The sequence below is a fragment of the Cryptomeria japonica genome, chromosome 4 (genome assembly GCF_030272615.1).
Source record: "Cryptomeria japonica chromosome 4, Sugi_1.0, whole genome shotgun sequence".
NCBI lineage: Eukaryota > Viridiplantae > Streptophyta > Pinopsida > Cupressales > Cupressaceae > Cryptomeria > Cryptomeria japonica.
In genome coordinates, this window is record NC_081408.1 from 83,468,204 (window position 1) to 83,489,061 (window position 20,858).

The 20,858-nt window shown below is 38.5% G+C and overlaps 1 protein-coding gene across 15 annotated transcripts in view; it reads right to left on the bottom strand.

Annotated features, from left to right (window-relative positions):
- LOC131037062 (uncharacterized) overlaps positions 1 to 20,858 on the bottom strand; it is a 136,511-nt gene that overhangs the window by 73,619 nt on the left and 42,034 nt on the right. For 6 of the 15 annotated variants that reach the window (XR_009372213.1, XR_009372212.1, XR_009372214.1 and 3 more), the window contains one exon: positions 3,972 to 4,031. The gene's annotated coding sequence lies outside the window, so the exon portion shown is untranslated. Of the gene's footprint in view, positions 1 to 2,615; positions 2,698 to 3,971; positions 4,032 to 20,858 lie in introns of all 15 variants that reach the window. The other 9 variants (XR_009372220.1, XR_009372218.1, XR_009372211.1 and 6 more) reach the window with 3 other exon arrangements.

The window sequence follows — 20,858 nt, forward strand, 5'->3', positions numbered from 1 at the left end:
TTGAAGGAAAGATTGACTAAGGTGATCGTAGTTGAGGACGAAGACAGTGCAATTGATTTAGAGAGCCTTGTTGGACGTTCACATGTGATAACAGAGAAGAAGAAGGCTACAAAGATGTCCAAGATGATTCGAGATGAGACTGGATTCAGAAAACTGCAGATAGCTACACCGGCAGCAGATAAATATGAGGATGAGATCCTAGCAGAGGACTATCATATACAGACTATTGAGTTAGGACCGTCCACAGCAGAGCAGACAATGGATGATGCTACCGACACATTTGAAGCATTGAAAGACAAGCTTAGAGAAGAAGTGGAAAATAATAGAAAGCTTGAGAGAGAGGTTGGTGCATGGAGGACATATTTCAGTCACATCAATGAACCTTTGGGACGTCAGGATCCAGTTAGATCACCAGTGCAAGCATTGCCCCTTCAATCAATCAATGAAGCAGAGAGATTCAGGAACCTGGTCCAGCGTACATGTAGTTGGATGGATAGATCTCATACAGTGGCCATAGAGTTTGTTACAAGGATGTCGAAGATCACTCATCAGGCTATCCAAGTTCTTGAGATAATCCACAGATTGATGGTAACAGTAGCTGCATTTGCCCATACCAAGGACGTTACCATCCCTGTCTTGAAAGTTATAAGACACACATCCAGAAGAATTTTAGCGCAGGAGAGGATCTTAGAAGGTGATTCTCACAGTTTGTTTCAATGGTCAACCTTACTCCATATAAAGAGTGTTCTCTTCGAGGACATCAGTATTAGATGTGGCCAAGTTGAGGAGGTGATCAATCCGATCCAGGACAGAGTATTTGAGGTACTTCGTACCATTCTTGGCAGAAGGATCGAGGTCGAGACAGATGTGGATATGCAAGAATTTGAGGATAGAATCAAGATCATCTTTCGCAAGGATGCAGATGTTACAGATGAGCAGTATGATCAGATGTATGCCACCATGCTCCTGATTGATAGAACGAAGGAACTTGAATCTACTTGGGACGCAGCTCTTCTAGATGCATTCGATCAGGTCATCCACTTAGAAGAGAGTATCAAGAATCTTCCCGAGATTCCAATCACAGAAATCGAAGGAATCGTGACAAAATTCATTGCATATGCTAAGAAAGAGAATTGGAAAGGGAATAAGATTCTAGATGAAAGGTTGTTACAGATGACATGACATCTTATTTCTCATTGGTTGATACCTCCTAGGTTTTTGTGCCGAATTTAATATTTGGCTATGCATTTAATATTGTTCAGTAAAAAGGAGGTCATTTGTAACAAACCCTAATTAGGGTTTAGGTGTCATGATCTTGTCCGTTGATTTACTTTCAATCTGGACCTTTCATTGTAATTGGGGATGCTATATATACCCCCATTTTTCATTTCATTGGGTAATAGTAATAGTTAATGTAATAGAGAAGAGAGATTAAAGCTAGAAGCAATTTTATTTTGTAGCAAGATTGAGTCTTGAAGAGAGAAATTCAAGCAATTGTTGTACATGATGACTTAGAAATCAATAAAATATTGAAGTTATGGTGTTTTGTTGCAAATTTCTTGAGTTATCTTCATGGTTGTTTGATACACTTGAATCGTGCTCAATCGAGGTAGTCGTTAATTTGAAAGACTAGGTGTGAGATTTGATATTTGGTAGGATTCGCAATCCAAACCACTAGCTTCTTGCTGATTGTAGGAACGCCTTGCGTGGTCGACTGGAGAACACTTTGAGTCCTTAATCTTCAATTATCATTGTGTCTTGGATATGTACCTTCGTAGTAGTGTCCTTGGTCTTTGATGCATTGAACACCATTATATTACCTTAGAAGATCGCACTAATTTCAATTGAGTTGTTATCTTATGGCAAAATTGAAGTTGGTTGAATCTTGCCAAATCTCGTCCATGCTAAGTCATTCATAGGGTTAGGCTAGATTAGACCTCTTAAACCCTATCCTTTTGCTTTTTTTTTGAAAGTTCCTTTAGTTTAGTAAAATCTTCGAGCTTTAGAATGCGTAAGACCCCTTGGAGGAAACAGCAAATCACATCATACCACTGAAAAGCTTGTCCACACGTGGAGACCCCACTAAAAGAACCTTGGAGTCTACCTAACTGATCCTTTACGCGAATCTTCAGCAGTTAGAGACTATTTTCTCAAGAGAGGATAAGATGCCTTTAGGTATTTTATTCTGTGTATGATTGTGTATAAAATACACGTCAACAGGTCCCCATCTTGATGGGGCGATCTGTGAAGTGGTCACAACAGGTAACTTGTGCCAGGGCTGAGTTCCAGGCTGAACCAGTATCCAAACTGTATTTTTGCAACTCAGCACCTGATTTCAAAGAACCCAGTCACGTAGCATTTTTTTCAGCGCAAAGCTTAAATAACGCAGACATTCATAGCTTGATACATAAGCACTAGCTCTTAGAGAGCTGTGACTCTGTATACCGTAGTTAAATATAAAAGTGTATTCAATTTCTAACAGAGTTATTAATTCTCCATAATCTTATATACCAGAAATGCTGAAAGGAACTTAGAATAATTTATATGTTATAAACACAAAAAGACAGCTAAGCATGGTCAAAGATTTAAAATAAAGATGTAAGACTCAAGTTGACCTTAAAATGATATATGTATGGCTATTACAACATTCCACAGGATTACATGTTGCTGCCGAATCCATTGCCCAAAGTTGAGAAGCTGCTTATTACAACAGGAATCAATCTCACATATTAGTAACATGTTAGAGAGACAAAAAGACAAAAATCACAGTTCAACTTAAAATAGAGATGAAAGTCTCAGGTTAATTTTTAACTAATAAATTACAATCCACTGGGATCTCCACGATTATATATCGCTGCCAAGGTCATTGCTTAATGTTAATAATTAATAAATAGATTACTACTATGGAAATCAATTTTTTGTTTAAACTATCAGACCACAGTGTTACAAAGTCCCAAGATAGCCCAATTCAGTAATACTTGTTGAATATTGATATTTAATGAGGGTCATTAAGTACTATGTTTGGATAGCCATTTATATTTTCTATTAGTGAGAGATTCTATGTTTATGTCGGCCAGTTGTACTTCCAGTCTTCCTGATAGTTGATCAAGTTTTAGGTGAAATCCGAATCTCCCAAATGCATAAAATAAATGGACTTTTGTAGCTTAGAGTAAGGATGTCTTTGGGTAAATATTGTGTAACAATACTAAATGAGAGACTGCACATATGGCTAAATGCAGCAGCAATACAGCTCTGGGAGTCAGCCTAGGTTGGCATTCATACCTATTGAGAAAAGTTGATGTTCTTTCTACCATTTGTGTTAATCAATTCTATGAGGATTCCGACTTTTAGCATATCATGTTCAATTGGGACTGGGAAATTTGTTTTCTATTTTCTATTCCATTAAAACTCAAGATAAACATGTTATCCTCATCCTACTAAATTTGGTTTGCATTTGAGATATTTTTATTTCCGTGATAGTTGTATTGATGGATTTGACTTCCAACTATTCTGTATTAGGTTTAGTGATGTTCCATTGCTACACTGAACTATTAAAATTTATTGTACAACAACAAATCCCATGTTTTTCTACAAAAAAATCTGCTGCAGAGATTTATATTCCATTTCACTGCAGTAAAATTCAAAGAATATTGATATATTCTTTAAGTTCTTAAATCCATGACAGTTGTGTTCATAACACAATAACTTGAATCAAGACACCTATATAGAGTAAATGTAATAAGTTATTTTGTCTGCATATGTACAGCATCAGGTGCTACTATGAAAGTCTAAAGATAAATGACGAACCAATGAGGAACCCATTGTCCCAGATACTAAATTCATATGCATGTAACGGGCAATGAATCAGATTACACATGATTCCTTTTGCACATTATAATCATTATCATGCACTGGCCATGTATTTATAAGTACAAACAATTGTCAAAATTTTAATGAAAATTTCAAAATACCCTTATTTACATTTTGTCCACCAGGTCCACCGCTTCTTGAAAAGTGAATTTTCACATGTTCTGCAAAATTTATACAATGTAAACCTACTTAGCTTCCTGTGCATTGAGAATTATAAAAAAGGCATGCATCCAATGGTGTCTACAATAAAATATGACATAAATGTGTACAATTGTTTGATAAACAATGATCATGCCTTTCTTAAACTGGCTATCAAACTCCCTTATACTATATTTATTAGGGACACACAAGATTTCAAGGAAGATTAAATCAATCTTTTAAAATAAAAAGACATGCTAGCGCTTGAAAAAAGAAAAAAATGTGCAGAAAAATTCTGTTTTTATGGCAGCTCTGGTATAAAAGACTCTGTGACTGCAACCTATTGACGTAAGAGGCATTTAACAGTTGAAAAAAAGAGTACCTAAGAGCTCATGAATACAGCAGAAAGTTGGTATAATAGAAAACATTGTCAATACTCGATATACAATTATGCATTCATAATTCAGAATTTCAATTCATTCACATTGTCAATACGCATATCATAACAGATATTAAAGAAATAACATACAAAATGTCAAAATGCCCAAAGGCTACACTGCTGCCATATAGTTTTATTGTCAATTACGATATTATAATCAGAATAGTACTGATGAATTAATATTTTATTATTTTGATTTCCTATTTATAATTTATTATTTATTAATTTTTAATTTTTAAATGTTTCACAATTAATTTAACAATTTAATATTTTCTATTTATAATATGAATTAATTTTAAAAGTTTGATATGAATTAAATTTTAATAAATTTAAAATTTAATTAATGTTGCCTTTTAATTTTTTTAATAACAATTTGAATTAATAGGTGCCCATATTAGAAAATTAAAAAAAAAAATTCAAAATATGACTTTTTTTTTTTTTTTAATATTTTTTAATAGTCTTAAGATGTGGGAGACGTCTCGCCATCCCCAGGACGGATTGGGGACGTGTTGACGTGTATTTTGTACACAATCATACACAGAATAAAATACCCAAGGGTACCTTATCCTCTCTTGAATAAAGTCTCTAATTGCTGAAGATATCGCAAAAAAGGATCAATCAGGGTGACTCCAATGTTCTTTTATGTAGGGTCTCTACGTGTGGATAAGCACCAGTTGTCGTTGTGATTGCTGTTTCATCAAGGGGGCCTTACGTATCCGAATTGCAGGAACAAGATTTCCTAAATACTAACAAATTTTCAAAAAAGATCAAAAAAGGGTAGGGCTTGCAAGAGATAAATTCTAATCTAATCCTAAGAATGACTCAATGTGGACAAGACTTGGTAAGATTCTACCATCTTCAATATTGCCATAAAATAACAACTCAACTGAAATTCATGCAATCTTCTAAGGTAACAAATGATCTTTCAATTCATCAAGGATCATAGACACTACCACAAAGGCACATATCTAAAGTTCAATGACGATTGAAGGTTTAGGTGATTCAAGTTTCTCCAGTTGACCACGCAAGGCGTTCCTACAATCAGCAAGAAGCTAGTGGTTTGGAAAGTGAATCTCACCAAAGATCAAGCCCAACACTTAGTCCTTCAAACTTAAATACTACTTTGACTAAGAATGATTCAAGAAAGTAAACAACCATGAAGATAACCACAAGAATTGCAATAAAACACCATAACTTCAATATTTTATTGATCTCAAAGCCATCATAAACAACAATTGTTTGAAATTCCTTCTTCAAAGCTCAATCTTGCTACAAAGTAACTTGCTCTCTCTTTTAACTTCTAATCTCTAATCACTTAATCTCTAATCTCTCTAATGACAAAATGAAAAGGAATGAGGGTATATATAGCATCCTCAATTACAACGAACGGTCCAGATCAAAAGAAGATCAATGGCCAAGATTATGACACCTAAACCCTAATTAGGGTTTATTACAAATAGTCCCCTTTTTATTGAACAAAATTAAATGCATAGCCAAATATTAAATTTGGCACAAAAATCTAGGAGACATAGACTAATGACAATTAAAGTGCCATGTCATCTATAACAACCTTTCTTCTAGAATCTTATTCCCTTTCCAATGCTCCTTTTTAGCATATGCAATGAATCTGGACACGATTCCTTCGATCTCAACGATTGGAATCTCGAGAAGATTCCTCATTCGTTCCTCTAAGTGGATGACTTGATCAAAAGCCTTGAGAAGAGCAGCGTCCCATTCAGGTTCAAGTTCTTTGATCTTCTCAATCAGGAGCATGGTAGCAAACATCTGGTCCCGTTGCTCATCTGTGATAACATTCGCATCTTTGCAAAAGATGACCTTGACTCTTTCTTCCAATTCTTGTAAATCCACATCTGTCTCAACTTCGATCCTCCTGCCAAGAATAGTACATAATACCTCAAACACTCTGTCCTGGATCGGATGGATGACCTCCTCAACATGATTGCATTTGGTACTGATGTCCTCGAAGAGAACTTCCTTCATCTGGAGTAAGGTTGACCACTGAAGTAAACTATGAGGTCCTCCATCCATTATCTTTTCTTGTGCTAGGACCTTCCTTGATGTTTGTCTGATTACTTGCAGGACAGGAATGATAACTTCTTTAGTATGAGCAAAGGCGGCTACCGTTATCATTAGGTTGTGGATGATCTCAAGAACTTGGATAGCTCTGTGAATGGTCTACATCATCCTTGTTGCAAATTCAATAGCAACTGTATGGGATTTGTCAATCCAAGAGCTCATAAGCTGGACCAAACTCCTGACTCTCTCTGCCTCACCAACTGATTCAAGGGGAAGTGCCTGCACAGGAGATACTATTGGATCCTGACGTCCCAAAGGCTAATTGAGATGGCTAAAGTAGCTTCTCCATGCACCGACCTCTCTCTCAAGCTTTCTATTTTTCTCCATTTCTTCCCTAAGCTTGTCTTTTAGTGCTTCAAACGAATCGGTGGCCTCATCCAGTGTCTGCTCGACTGTGAGTGGACCAAGCTCAAATGTCTCTACATCATATTCCTCTGCGAGGATCTCACCTTCGTACTTGTCCACTGCTGGTGTAGCTATCTGCAATTTCCTAGATCCTGTCTCATCTCTGATCACCTTGGACATCTTAGTGGCCTTCCTCTTTTCTGTCACTTCCTGAGAATTTCCAACAAGGCTCTCTAAATCAATCACATTATCTTCGTCCTCGATCACAATCACCCTTGTTAGTCTCTCCTTCAACCAATCCGGAATGGCAAATCTTGTTTCTCTAACCTGTATCTCCTTAGGCAATGTTTCTTCTTCTCTGAGAGGAGATGTCACTTCGTCATCGTTCTTGTCTTCATGTAGCTCATTAACTTGGAGAGATCTACTTGATGAACGTTGAGGTGCCTGTCCTTCTTCCTGTTTATCGTTCTGTACCATTGATTCCATAGACTCCTCCATTTCAAGTGTCCTCTTCTCCAAAGTAAAAGTCATAGATATGCCCTGCTCTCTCAACTTTTGATGTTGCACATCAACCCATCTGCGAGTACAAGACAAAACTGGAGCCATCAAAGCATCTAGATCCAAAATCTCGGGTTCGTTCCAATCTAGCCTCACTGCCTTGTCCTCTCTATCATATGATGACTGAAGGTGCCTGCCACTATCCTGAGCTTGGTTGGCCACTCTATAAATTTTGCATTTCTTGATGAAGTCTAAAGGCAATCTGGAATGCATCTTTCTTTTTACTTCAAGATCATCTGAGAGATTCATCACAAAGTCCTCTATCTGAAACTCATGCTTGTATTTTCTCCCGACTGTCTCCTCTATATACCCATAAGGATCAAAACTCTCTCTTAAGGCAAAGAATGAAAATGAATATAAAGCTAACTCCTTCTCTGCATCATCCATGGCTAGAGCATTAGGACATACCTCAACTGAATTTCCTAATATGATAGGCACAGGAACTCCATTTCCATGCCTGTGTCTGAATGCCTTTGCATAAGCTGCCAACTGTCTAGTCACCTCGAGTAACACTATTCTGTCTGTCGGATATCTCGGCAACATGTATGGAGGTGAAGGACATCCATGAACTCTAATATATGTAAATTTCTGAAATTGGATGAACCAAGCACCGTACCTCTTTACAAGCTCTTGTGCATCCTGAGATAGTCGATTGTGAATCCCGCCTTGCAATGTCCTGGTGATATTCATCGTGAAGGTATCATTGACTAACTTGTAGTCACTTCCTAGCGGATGATGCAAGTGAACATAGGAATCACAAACTCTGACCTCCCCGGGCCATCTTCCAATCACTCCTCTGTGAGGTAGTCCTGCATATTCAAAGCTCCTGATCAAGGCATATATAATGTATGAACTCATGTGGAAGGACTTGGTAGCCTTCAGTCTCCTTAACTGTACGTCCAAGCAATGGCTAATCATTCTAGCCCAATGAATTGTTCCTTTTCCCTGAACTATCACTTGGATGAGGTAGAACATCCACTTCTCAAAATAGAAGGCTTGAGGGGCTCCTGTGACTCGGTTGAGTAGTGTTATTAAATCTCTGTACTCCTCCTGGAAGTCGATCCTATGTGGTGTGTTTGGAATCTTGCTCAAGCGAGGACGACTCTTGAGTAACCAATTCTTATTGATGATGCTTAGGCAAGTGTCTGGATCATCTTCGTACATGGACCCGGCTCCTTCTAGGCTTTTATAGATCATATCTCTGTGCTCCGGAAGATGGAAAGCCTCACTTATAGCCTCCTCTGAAAGGTAAGCCAAAGTGTTCCTTCTTTGGACACGAATCGATCTTGATTGTGGATCATAATGGCGAGCACACTCGATCATCAACTCATGGCACTGGATTGCTGGAGGGAAGCCGGCCGCCTTAATGATGCCACTTTCAATTATTCTCCTGGCGACAGGTGATGGCTTGCCAATGTAAGGGACCTCTCGAAACTTCTTCGTACTGAAGTTTCCCAAGTTGGTATCTTCAATGTTGCTCCACTTCGACACGATCATGGTCTCCAATTCTTCATTCTTTTGATCTTCCTTCATGAGAGCTGGACGACTGGTGGATGCTCCTGCCTTCGGGGTCGCCATCGTGACACCTACACAACATTTCATAATAAGTAATGGATTTTGCAATGTAGAAATATAGATTAGATTAAAGATTGAATTTAGGAAACTTCATGATAAGTCTTTGAGTTATCATTTCCTAAATACGATTGAGCTACTGAAAATTCAAAATTTCAAAATTCAAAATTTCAAGATTGAAACTAGGACGATTCAAAATTCAAAATTGGAAAAGGGGACTTCGCCATACCTCACTTTGAGAGCTAACTCTAAGAAAAGATGCAAAATTAAGGAAATTCGCCTAGGCAAAATGAAGATCGAAGTCTTCAACGTGAGCTTCCTCTAGCAAAATGCGTCTCCTTTGTCAATTCCACCACCTTTGGGGTCTTCAACACCTTGAGAAAAAATTCGCTCCACTTCTAACCACAAACAAAGTTCGCACTCTTCCTTGGATCAAAATTCGCTCCCTCTATTCTTCTCCAAAATCACATGTAACAATGATCAAATGATGATTAAAATGACATATCATACCCCTTCTTATATAAGCGCTCACCATTACATTCTCCCATAGGCCGACTTTTGAAAATAGGCAAATAATAAACAAAATTTAAATAAAAAGGAGGCCGACCTTTATAAAATATTTAAAATAAAATCCCAAGCACACTCCCTTCTTATTTAATTTAATAATTAATTAATTTAAACGCCTTTGGAATTAATAATTTCGATTTTTTAAAAGGCTAAATTAATTATTAAATGCCTTATGTGCTATTTTTTAAATGCAAATTTAATTAAATATTTCAAAGTTTATTGAAATTAGCACTTAATGTAATTCAAAAAATGTTGGCGCTTAAACATGGGAGGAATTTGGGTCATTAACAAATATCGCTCTAGTCCCTGGGAGAGGGACAGGAGCGCCTTAGCCAACTTGAATTGATTTTCACGTTCAAAACCACTTCCTTTACGTCCAAACTGGGATCCTCATTCGTAACTTGGAGTTTGATCTATTCAATTTTTTGGAATGAATGCCCTTTGAACCATTTTCGCCCTGGTCCTTGACTGAAGGACAGGAGCGATTTTTGCTTTTCTTCCTTGGCCCTTGTTTTTTTAAATCATCAAATCAACTTGCGAGGTAAGGAATGATCATCCTTGTTTGTTTTACGCATGCTAAACTCGTCCTTTGCAAAGTAAACTTGATATTCTAAGGATTTTCGCCCTGGTCCCTGGCTGAAGGACAGGAGCGATTTTGCATTTATGCTCAAGTTAGTCAATTTTTTAAGGTTGGTTCCTTGTCCATCACCCTTCAAAAGACTTTTTTGACTTCGTTCAACCTTGCTTTGGTGTGGCTTTAGAAGGGAATGATGGTTTTTATTGAAATCGCTTTGGTCCTTGACTGAAGGACAGGAGCGCCATCTTGCTCTTGGTGCGAACCCTTGATCGTATCATCCTTAAATTGCTTTGTAAACGTAGGATATCATTTTCCCTTCCACCTTGAGTCCTGGATACAAGAAATAGTACTTCGCAATGCAAACATTTTATGTCCTTTTGAAGATTTCGCTCTAGTCCCTTGGAGAGGGACAGGAGCGCTTTGGCCTTTTCTCATCACATTTCATGGTCTTTGTAACTTCACTTTTCCTCGAAGCATTCTAAACATCATCGCCACCTCGTGCCTTGACCTGGACTCATCTAAATTCGAAGGAAAAGACTTGACAATCTATATTTCGCCTTGGTCCCTTGGTGAGGGACAGGAGCGATTTTGTAATTATAAGCTCAACCATTTTTTGCTAACTTTCAAAACTATCTTCAATGGATTCATTATGCTTTCCCTCACTCATCTTCAACATGAAACTCGTTTTAACTTTGCGGGAATTTTGCCTTATGAGGAAATCGCTCTGGTCCCTTGGAGGGGGACAGGAGCGCCTAGGCAATTATGAGCTCACTTTGCGTCTTGCAACCTTCAAAATTATCTTCAATGGAATGACCATGCCCTCTTTCCTTCATATCAAGCTTGAAATTCGCTTTACCTTGGCCAAAAACTTGTCTTGAAGAAAAATCGCTCTGGTCCCTGGAGAGGGACAGGAGCGAACTTGACTTCCTGGGTCGATTTTCTCCTTCATGGTGCATTCAAATTATATTCAACGAGTAAAACATACCTTCCTTGTTGTTCTCAAATCGCGAAATCATTTGAATCTTGCAAGGATAAGGCGAACTTGGATTTCAAGCTCCGGTCCTTCAGTGAGGGACAGGAGCGATTTTGTCATTTTAGCATATTTCCTCGTTTGCAAATTACTTCAAATTATATTCAATGGACAAAACATGCCCTCCTTGATCTCTTCCAATCCAAAAATTGTCTTGGTCCTTCAAGGACAGTACAAATTTGAGAAACAAGCTCCGGTCCTTCAGTGAGGGACAGGAGTGATTTTTGTCCTTAAGGGAAAATGTTCAACTTTTCATTGCAAACGACTAAGTCTGGGTGCTCCATTATGTTGATTTCACCTTTCATTGTGTCCTTGATGCTTTAATTTGATCGACTAAGGCCAAAAATGCCCTAAGTAAGCCATTTCGCCCTGGTCCCTGGGTGAGGGACAGGAGCGATTTGACCTTAAATCTTAAAAAAACTTGCCATTTTTTAGTCTCAAAATCTTCAAAACTTCCAATTCATGTTCAACTGTGTCTCCTGGCGACCCTGCACAAGACAAATGAAACAAGTCAATAACCAAGATGCATAAAATACCAAATTTCGCCCTGGTCCCTGGGAGAGGAATAGGAGCGAACTTATCTCTATAGGCCAAAATATCAAGAATTTAGGCCTTCAGTCACTTCACAAGGCATAATTAGGTTATTTCCAAGGCCAGGGGTCAATTATCAAAACTTTCAAAATTTGGTCGAAATTCAATCGGACAAAATTTCATAATTCCATCATTAATACTTAGGCAAAATTTAGACTTGCCTTCAAAATTCCGACTGGACCTAGACAGAGTCACTTGACTTCCTGATAGGCTCATCCTATTTCAAAACTGCAACCTTCAGGAGGAAGCTAAATAAACTTTCAAAATTTGACTGGACTCCGGCTTGAAAACATCAAAAGGAAACCCTGAGGCTTAACCCTAGTCCAGACGACTCACTCACTTACCCAAAACCCTAAAGGCGGAGAGAAGAACAGGCAAAATCGAGAAAAAAGAGGGGGTCCCCATTTTAATGGGGCGATGTGTGAAATGGTCACAACAGGACGTCACAGCCGTCCCCAGCTGCCCCGGGACGTACAAGCATCCCCCACAGCTAGGGCAGACGTCCCCCCCGTTTCGGGGACTTCCCCTCTAAATTCTTGGCAATTTGGGGACGGGGGGAAACGTCCCTGGCCGTCCCCAAGTCCCCGAAACGTCCCCGGGTTACACATTAATATACTGTCCTAAGAACTATAGCTGGCATATCTATTCCAACTGAAAATTCAAAAGTCAAACAACTGAAAACTACAAATCTAGGCCAAAAATCTAAAAAATGAAATTTTTTAACCTGAAATTTATCTGTTGTCGTATTTGCTTTATTGTATTATTTGGAAAAACGAACACAACCAAAATATTTGACAAACTAATTATGCAGCAGATTTGTTAGCTAGCACTATATAGGTTGGATCAATAGCTTTTTTCAGCTCTTTATAGTGAGCAGGTTGCTTCCTAGTCATGTTTGGACAAATTGTCGTCTTTTAAACCTCCTTAGGCATATGTGTGCTCCTTGACTTGGGCTACGTAGTTGCCTTATTTTCCAAGGGCACTTGGATTTTCATTGTTTTTAAGCCTAAGCTATCATTGGTGTACAGCAGAAGCGGCTTAAATCAAATCAATGCCTGTGTCTATTTAATGATCATGGCAGACGTGATTGGCACATATTTGCTGCCTAAGTGTGAATGGAAGTATTTTATGATGTGGCATTCATTACTTTGGGCATTGATCCTGATTGGTGTTTTCTGGCTCTGCATTGGGTTGCAAGTGGTGTCCCCTTTCTGTTATGATACATTGGCATTGCTCCTCAGAAGCCAAGGATCCCTTTATTAGGAGAAAGGTTTCTTATGGTCGCCTGAGCTCTATCTTTCACTTTACAAACATGGTGGCACTTAGTCTCATTAAATGTTTCTTGAGTGAATTGGGTTTCAAATATTCAATGATGGTGGCCCTCCTTGGTCAAAAGCAACAAAAAGGGGTGAATTTTCATTGAAGCAAAAGACAATGGTATTGCAAGCTGAGCATCATATTTGATTGCTCTACATGCTTCTTCCATCATAATATGTAGACATAGAGGTGTCTACCAAGGAATTGGAGAAACCTAAGATCTATGTTGTGGGTCCATCAATTCCAGCTTCTATAGATGACATTTGTCTCATGAGGGAATCTTGACTGTTTATAGGAGGCATAAAGAGTTGATGGCTTATTGTTTAGACTTAGACCATGTCATGGTTAGTTTGATGTCTACCCAGAATTGCGGGCATCTATAAGTGTCAAGTGGGTTGTTGGTACTCAAAACCACACCCTATAGCTCTAGAGAATACACTTCAAGGTCTAAACTCAGGAAGCATAAGCCAATCGAGACTAATAAGGTGAGACTCATGATCAAACTATTGGTGGTCTTGTTCAACTACACGAGTGAGCAACTCTTCCATACTTCAGCTCTACTAGGTCAATGACGGTATTCCTAGAGATATTTTCAGGACAATCAAAGAAAAATGAAAATTAAATGGTCACACAACTTAGCTATACCTGTGTACAAGGGCGCCAGAAAGATTTGTCACTAAATACCCCTTATACTTACTGGTCTTGCAGACCATGGATCTCTAATCAATGAAATGCTATCAAATTACACATTCCACTAAAGATGCAAAACTAATTTATATCCCCAACTATAAAACCCTTTGCAATTCCATACTTCTTTTGTAACTTGGAAACATAGAACATTCATAACTCTTTGAAAATGGATAACTAATGCAAGACGTCATTAGACATGGCAAAGGAACCTAATATACATTAATCTACAAATAACAAGAAGAAATTTAATATAAAACATGATCAATTTACCGAAGATGGGCTAGTGCCTTGGTCCTGGGCAACAAAGCAATGACCTAAAGGAAATGTGTAAGCTCTTGTAAATATCAAACAGAGAACTAGAATTACATCTAAAATCCCATCAATCTAGCCGCAATATCATTTAGATACAATCCGAAGCCTCAAGAAACTTCACACAAATAAACATTCTTTTTTTTTTTCAAAGGCCAAAGGCCATAGGCCTATAATTATATAAAATTTAAATATGAAGTTATAGAGACATGATATACCAGAAACACCCTTCAAGCAAGCTACAAACTGACTGGGTAGCATTGTATCAAAACACCATTACTGACAAGAACCTAAGTAACCTAAGATTTAGATACTAGCCAAGGGAAATGAGCCATCCCTCATATACTATGAACATATTACAAAATTGAAACATTGTATGACATGATGTTTCCTTCGATCAAACCAACCAAGAACTATGTGCAACAAGTAACCAGAATGACAAAACCATCATTAACCATCTAGACAAGACTAATCATAATGTATATCTAGATATAATCCAGACTTTGATAACTCTAGAGCACTTGAAATTCAAAAATTACATAGTTTCTGAGAACAATAACCTTGTAGAACAAAAAGATATTGGGTTAAGTTCTTCATCATCACCCATATCAGCAAAACAGCCTGCCACTTCTTCTTTTTTTATAAAAAGACCAACTCCACCAAGAAGTAACCTCCATATACCTACTGGACCACTTTAATTGCAAAAAGGAGACAAGAGAAACAAAAATGGAGCAGCCATTACCCATCGGTCCACAATTTCCATGCCAACACCATAGATGAAACAGGTTCGCCCACAAGTTCTCCATTGGAAGCATGTTCTTCTGCAGCTTCTTCTACAGCTTCTCCATTTTCCTGCACCCTGTAAAGAAGCTTGTACAGGCGAACCAGTGCATGCTTTTGATGTGTGGATAGCAAGTAGAGGGCTTGGTATTTGTCAAATACTTTGTCACAAAAGCGAGTCCCTAGCTCCAGTTCGTGAGCAAATAGAGCAATATTTAATTTTGCCTCATCTTTGGCAAATAAAGATCTCTTCAATGCAGAGTAGTGTTGATGTGTTCTTTATGCACATGCGAACACAGAATAAAATACCAAGGTATATTATCCTCTCTTGAACAAAGTTTCCCCGAATATTGAAGATTTTGCCTAAGGATCAATCGAGGCAACTCCAAGGTTCTTATATGTAGGGTCTCTACTTGTGGATAAGCTTTGTTGGTGTGATGTGATTTTGCTGGATTCACAAGGGGACTTGTTGACGTGTTTTTTATGACCACGTCTAACATAGAAAAAAGTTGCCTAACGGTCAATTCACTCTCTCTTGATCAAAGTACGATTGCATGCTAAGATTGCAAGAAGTTCAAACAATCGACTCTAAGGTTCCTTCAATGCGTGGACGTGACTCAGTTGGCTGATGTGATTGCTGGTAATCCAAGGGGCCTTATGTGTGCATCCTTCTTTCACTTCTTTGCTGTGGCTGGAACTCCATCATCGGATATGCCAATTCTGCAATGCTATTGCTTCGAATGGACTAAAATGAACGGTAAGTAAAAGGGAAAGGGTTCAGAAGGATCTAAATCTATTCCTAAGGGCCATGATATCAACGATTAATGCTTTGGTGGACAAATTCCAAACAAACCAAGCTCTGCTTCGCCAAGATCAACTACAACTCCGCAAGAACCGGTGCAATCTTCTGGGGATGCTAGAGGATTTTCAAATCGAGAAAGTACATTTGAATACCCAAAACGGTGCAATCCAAACGACTATCCACAATCGAACTCAGCACAATTTTAGGGGACTCAAACTAACTTTACACTGCAACTTACAATCAGCAAGACGCAAAAAGTATGAACCATGGAAATTCATCAGACACCATTACATTCTCCATTGAAATCAAAGCACTTCACTATTAAGTGAGGAAGGTGAAAACTTGCAAGCTTTGAAAAAATAATTTAAGTGGACACCATCAAAGAACAATGTTTCACTATTATTTTCTCAAAAACTTATTGCAACAATTTCATACAAAACTCCCCCCTTTTTCAAATGAGGGGGGTCACCCCTTATATAGGCTTCAAGCCCTGGCTACATGCAAAACCCTAATTAGGGTTTGCCCAAAAGATTCTCCACACATGATGCAACAAGGTGGGAATCTCCAATTAATAACCCATCATGCCCATATACAATTAATTCGAAAGTACCCAAAATAGCATCCATTGTGCATTAAATGCACCACCTCTTCAAATTCATCCAACATGCGTTGAATATTCATCCATGCGAAAATCACCCCACTATGTCATAAATGATCCATCATTTCCACATGCGGCGACTGCATGCAAAAGGAATCTGCCATAAATTCAACATGCAATGACCGGGTCGCCATTTGGTCAAATATTCTGGTAATGAATGCGCCACTCTATTGCCACGTGTTCAATAGATCCTCGCCATGCAAGTGGACCCCGCCGTCGTATATCCGCTCCTGCACATCTGGAATTGTTGGAGAGGGAAAATTCAATTTAGGAAGAATTTTCTTGAAGTCTCTTCAACTTTCCTTGCTCAAAGAAGGTTTTTCATCAATTCTGCACATTTCCTATTTTTTAGGAAAATTTCCAAATTAGGGTTCCGCGGTCCAGGAGAGAGAAAATTCTCCTACGAATCCAAATCTATAAAACTTTTGAAATTTGGATGTGATTTGATGCCCGAGCATGGATTTTTCAAATTTTTCCCTGGAGGGGAAATTTCTTGTTCAGTTCATCCCTGATTCCTTCCTTGCCTTAGAAATTTTATGTTCAATTCATCCCTGGGTGTATTTCTTCCTTGCTTGGAATTTTGTCCCGAAGGAAGGAATTTCCAATACTTAGCCAAATTTTCATCTTTCCTGGAATTCTGTCCTGAAGGAAGGAATTTCCAACGCTTAACCAAATTTTCACATTTCCAAGAATTCCGTCATGAAGGAATTTCCAACACTTAGCCAAATTTTCACATTTTTCAGGAACTCTGTCATGAAGGAAGGAATTTCCAACACTAGTCAATTTTTCACCTTTCCTGGAATTATGTCCTGAAGGAAGGAATTTCCCTTACTTTGTGAATTGTCCATGTCTCTTTTTCAACATCCCTATTTTTTAGGGATCCTCCTAGAATTTAGGAGCCAGGTTCATTGGATGAAGAATTTCACCCCGATTCTGAATCTATAAAATTTTCCACATTTGGTCGGGATTTGGTGTCTAAAAATAGGATGGATTTGGTGTCTAAAAATAGGATAATCGAAAATTCGCCCGAGGGGAATTCTGCTTTTTATTCCTCCTTGACTCCTTGGATTTCGTGCCTTAGGCAAAATTTCAATTTTTTCCTTGGGTGAAATTTTCACCATGCCAAGGATTCATGGATTTCCCTCCTATGAATGCCTTCTTGAATTCAGCGCCCCAGCCCAGTCTTGGGCGCATTTTAGCCCTGTCCATGGATACATGGAATTTTCCTCCTGTGAATGCATTCTTGGTTTCAGCGCCCCAGCCCAGTCTTGGGCGCATTTTGGCCCCATGGATTTTTCCACTTGTGAATGCATTTTTGAAATTAGCGCCCCAGCCCAGTCTTGGGCACATTTTCACCATGTTCATGGATTCATGGATTTTTCCATCATTTCAGGCTCTTCGTCATGATATATATATGAAATATAAAATTTAAGTATAAGAAGATGTCTTTTTTCTTATACTTTAAGTTATATTTCATATATATTGTCAGGATGTTTGAGAGCGGTTTCAGGTCCATAGGAATCATAATGCAAATTCTGGATTTTGGAAGATCTTCCAAATTTCCAGACTTAGTCAAATTTCAAGCCATTTTCGGATCAGGATGACATTGGTGGATTGATGTGAATTTCTGGACTTGGATGATTTTGCATGCTTTCCTCTTCTGGAATAGGAGTTCCAAACTTAACCATTTTTTATCCAACTTGTCTGCCTTCTGACTTTTCCGGATTTAGAAATGGTCTTCAGGAACGTTCAGTCTTCAGCATCTTCAGAGATATTCAGCTTTCAATGTTTTCCTGTGAAGATCCTACCAAAAATAGATTTTCCCAAATAGTAAGTGTTTCAAAATGTCAAGGTTTGGGCAAAATAGGTCAGAAAAGCACTTACTAAAAATAGTAAGTTTGATTTTTGGCAAAATTAGACCAATCTGGGACTCTATAAAATCCCTAAAAAATAGGAACTTTCTAAAAATAGAAAGTTGCTCCGTTTTGGCTCAAATTTTACTAGGAGGTTCCTTGAAGGGTCCTAATTCCAGTCATATGTTCAATTTTTTCAAAACCCTAATAGAAACCCCCTAAAATCTAGGACAAAAGGCAGAAACCCTAAAAAGAGACAAAACATGCCCTAGACTTCACCAAACTCGCTCAAACGAAAAGCAAACTTGATCAATCTGACCCCCGAACACTTGCAAAGCAGAGAGACTACAAAGACTGTTGCGAAAAGACCCAAAAAACAAAGCCAAAAGACCAACAGGGCCTAAAATAAGGGGGTCCCCATTTGCAATGGGGCGATGTGTGAAAATGTCACAACAAGACTTACATCCGAATGCCTGAGCGTCTGATTTGCTAGAACTCAAGTCCTATCTACTAGCTGGAAGATAAAGAAATATCAAAAGATACAGGGCTCAGAAAGTCTACTCTAAGACCTAGAATGCGAGAAGATGGATGAACAACTAGGTGGAGTCCTACTGGGCTATGGTCTTACCATCAAACTGAACAATTCAACACCAGCTCAGTGCGATCTTCTAGGGTAGTTCTGAAGATGTTCAAATCATCACTGTCAAACACTGATCATCATTCAAGTTAATGCATGAACAATAGACGTGTAACAACTCGAGATTAAGCTCATTCGATGCCAATTGACCACGCAGGGCGCCCTTATAATCAGTAAGAGGCTAGTGGTTTGGACTAGGCGAATTCCACGCGAGTGCATTCAGTAACTTCATTCGATCTAATTATCTACCATCGAAAATTGAAGATTCAACAAGAAACCATGCATATTGCAAGAAAGAACACATTTCACCTTAACTTCAATGAAAATGGAGTTCATTTACAATTTAGGTAACAATTTCTTGCCTTCTCCTCCTAATCTACTCTAATTGCTATTCTATTTTCTATTAATCATTAGCTATTCTAACCTCTATGAACTAACTATTAACCTTTACAAATGAAGAGCCAGAGCTTTATATAGAGAGCTCCTTACATTTCAATGGCTCCGATTGATTTACAATCAATGGCTAGGATTACAAGATAGAAACCCTAATTAGGGTTTGTTAGAACAAACTCCTTTAGCCAATGATAAAATTACATTTCATGAGAATGGACCAATAGATGTCAGGGGTAGGTGCCTCGAAGTTTGTGTTATCACTAGTGAGTCAAGTACATTGAATCTAGACATGCTGAGGTGGAGCTATCTAACTGGAGGAACAGTGATTGGGATGCCACCTTGTCTTGCGTTTGTGTTTGGTCAAGGAACATTGTATTTTTTTGATATTCAATGTGATGATGATGAGAAGCAAACTTTGATTAACTCTTCTGAAACTATCTGCTTCTTCAATGTACCTTTGCACTGATTTTGGTTGATCCTCCTTCATCCTCAATGTACCTGATGAATAGCGTACCTCCTTGACTCCCATGTGTTTGATGAGGTCTCCTCACGATCAAGTCACTCCTTCTTTGGTAGCATACTTCGCCTTGAAGTGCTTGTAAGATCCTTCTTCTCTGTCATCCTGTGATTTTTCCATGTGGTAAAATGAAGATCTTGAGGATAGCTTGCAACTCCTTGAACACTTGAAGTCTTCCAACACTTTAGAAGCATGTTGAGTCCTCCACGCATTTGAGGTGTCTTTAATGATGATGGAACTTGAATAGGTCGTCATTGTCTGTTCTTCCTTCTAGCTCGGTCTTGTTGATCTGAAAAACAAACAAAAGATGATTAAGAATACATGATATATATTCATTCTAACATGGCATTTCTTACCTTAAATCATCAATAAGAAGATATTTGAATCAATTTCCCTTGAAGCTAGGAGGAAAAGACACACTTTTAGAAGAAATTCGCTTCTGTACCTGTTGTGACCATTTCACACATCGCCCCATTAGAATGGGGACCCCCTCTTTTGGCTTTGGGTTTTGTTTTCCTTTTACTTGTTTTTCTCTCTGCTTTTTAGGGTTTTGAGTGAGTGAGTGGTTTGCCTGGGTTGGCTAGATTAGGGCTAATCCTTGGAAGCTCGTTTTAAGGTTTCTTTCAAGCTGAGTCTAGCCTAGTTTTTGGAAGTTGTTGGTCGTCTGCCTGAAACCTTAAGTCTGCCATAATGAAGCATGCCTTCCAGGAGAGTCAAGTGGGTTAGACCAAGGAACAGGGAGAATAGGTCTCAGGTCAGGTCTAGATTGAAAGAAGGTTTTCTTGTCAGGGTCCTGTTTGTTTCCCTGTCTAAGTCAGTTGAGCAAAGCCAGTGAAGAAAAGGAGTTGGTTTGATCAAGTTTGATGGAGGATGAAGCGAATCAAGGTAACATCTAGCTTGAAAATGTCAATTTCGCTCCTGACCCTTCCAGAGGGTCTAGGGCGAAAATCCTTGTAAACCTTTTTTTCCTTCTCATTTTTGACTGAATGATGCTTTCTAGGGCATGTTTGAGGGTAGATTGATATGTTCTTGCCTGGAGAGGGACTTGATTGATTTTTGAAGAGCAAGATGATACCTGAAGGAGATTTTCGCTCCTGACCCTTCCAAAGGGTCCAGAG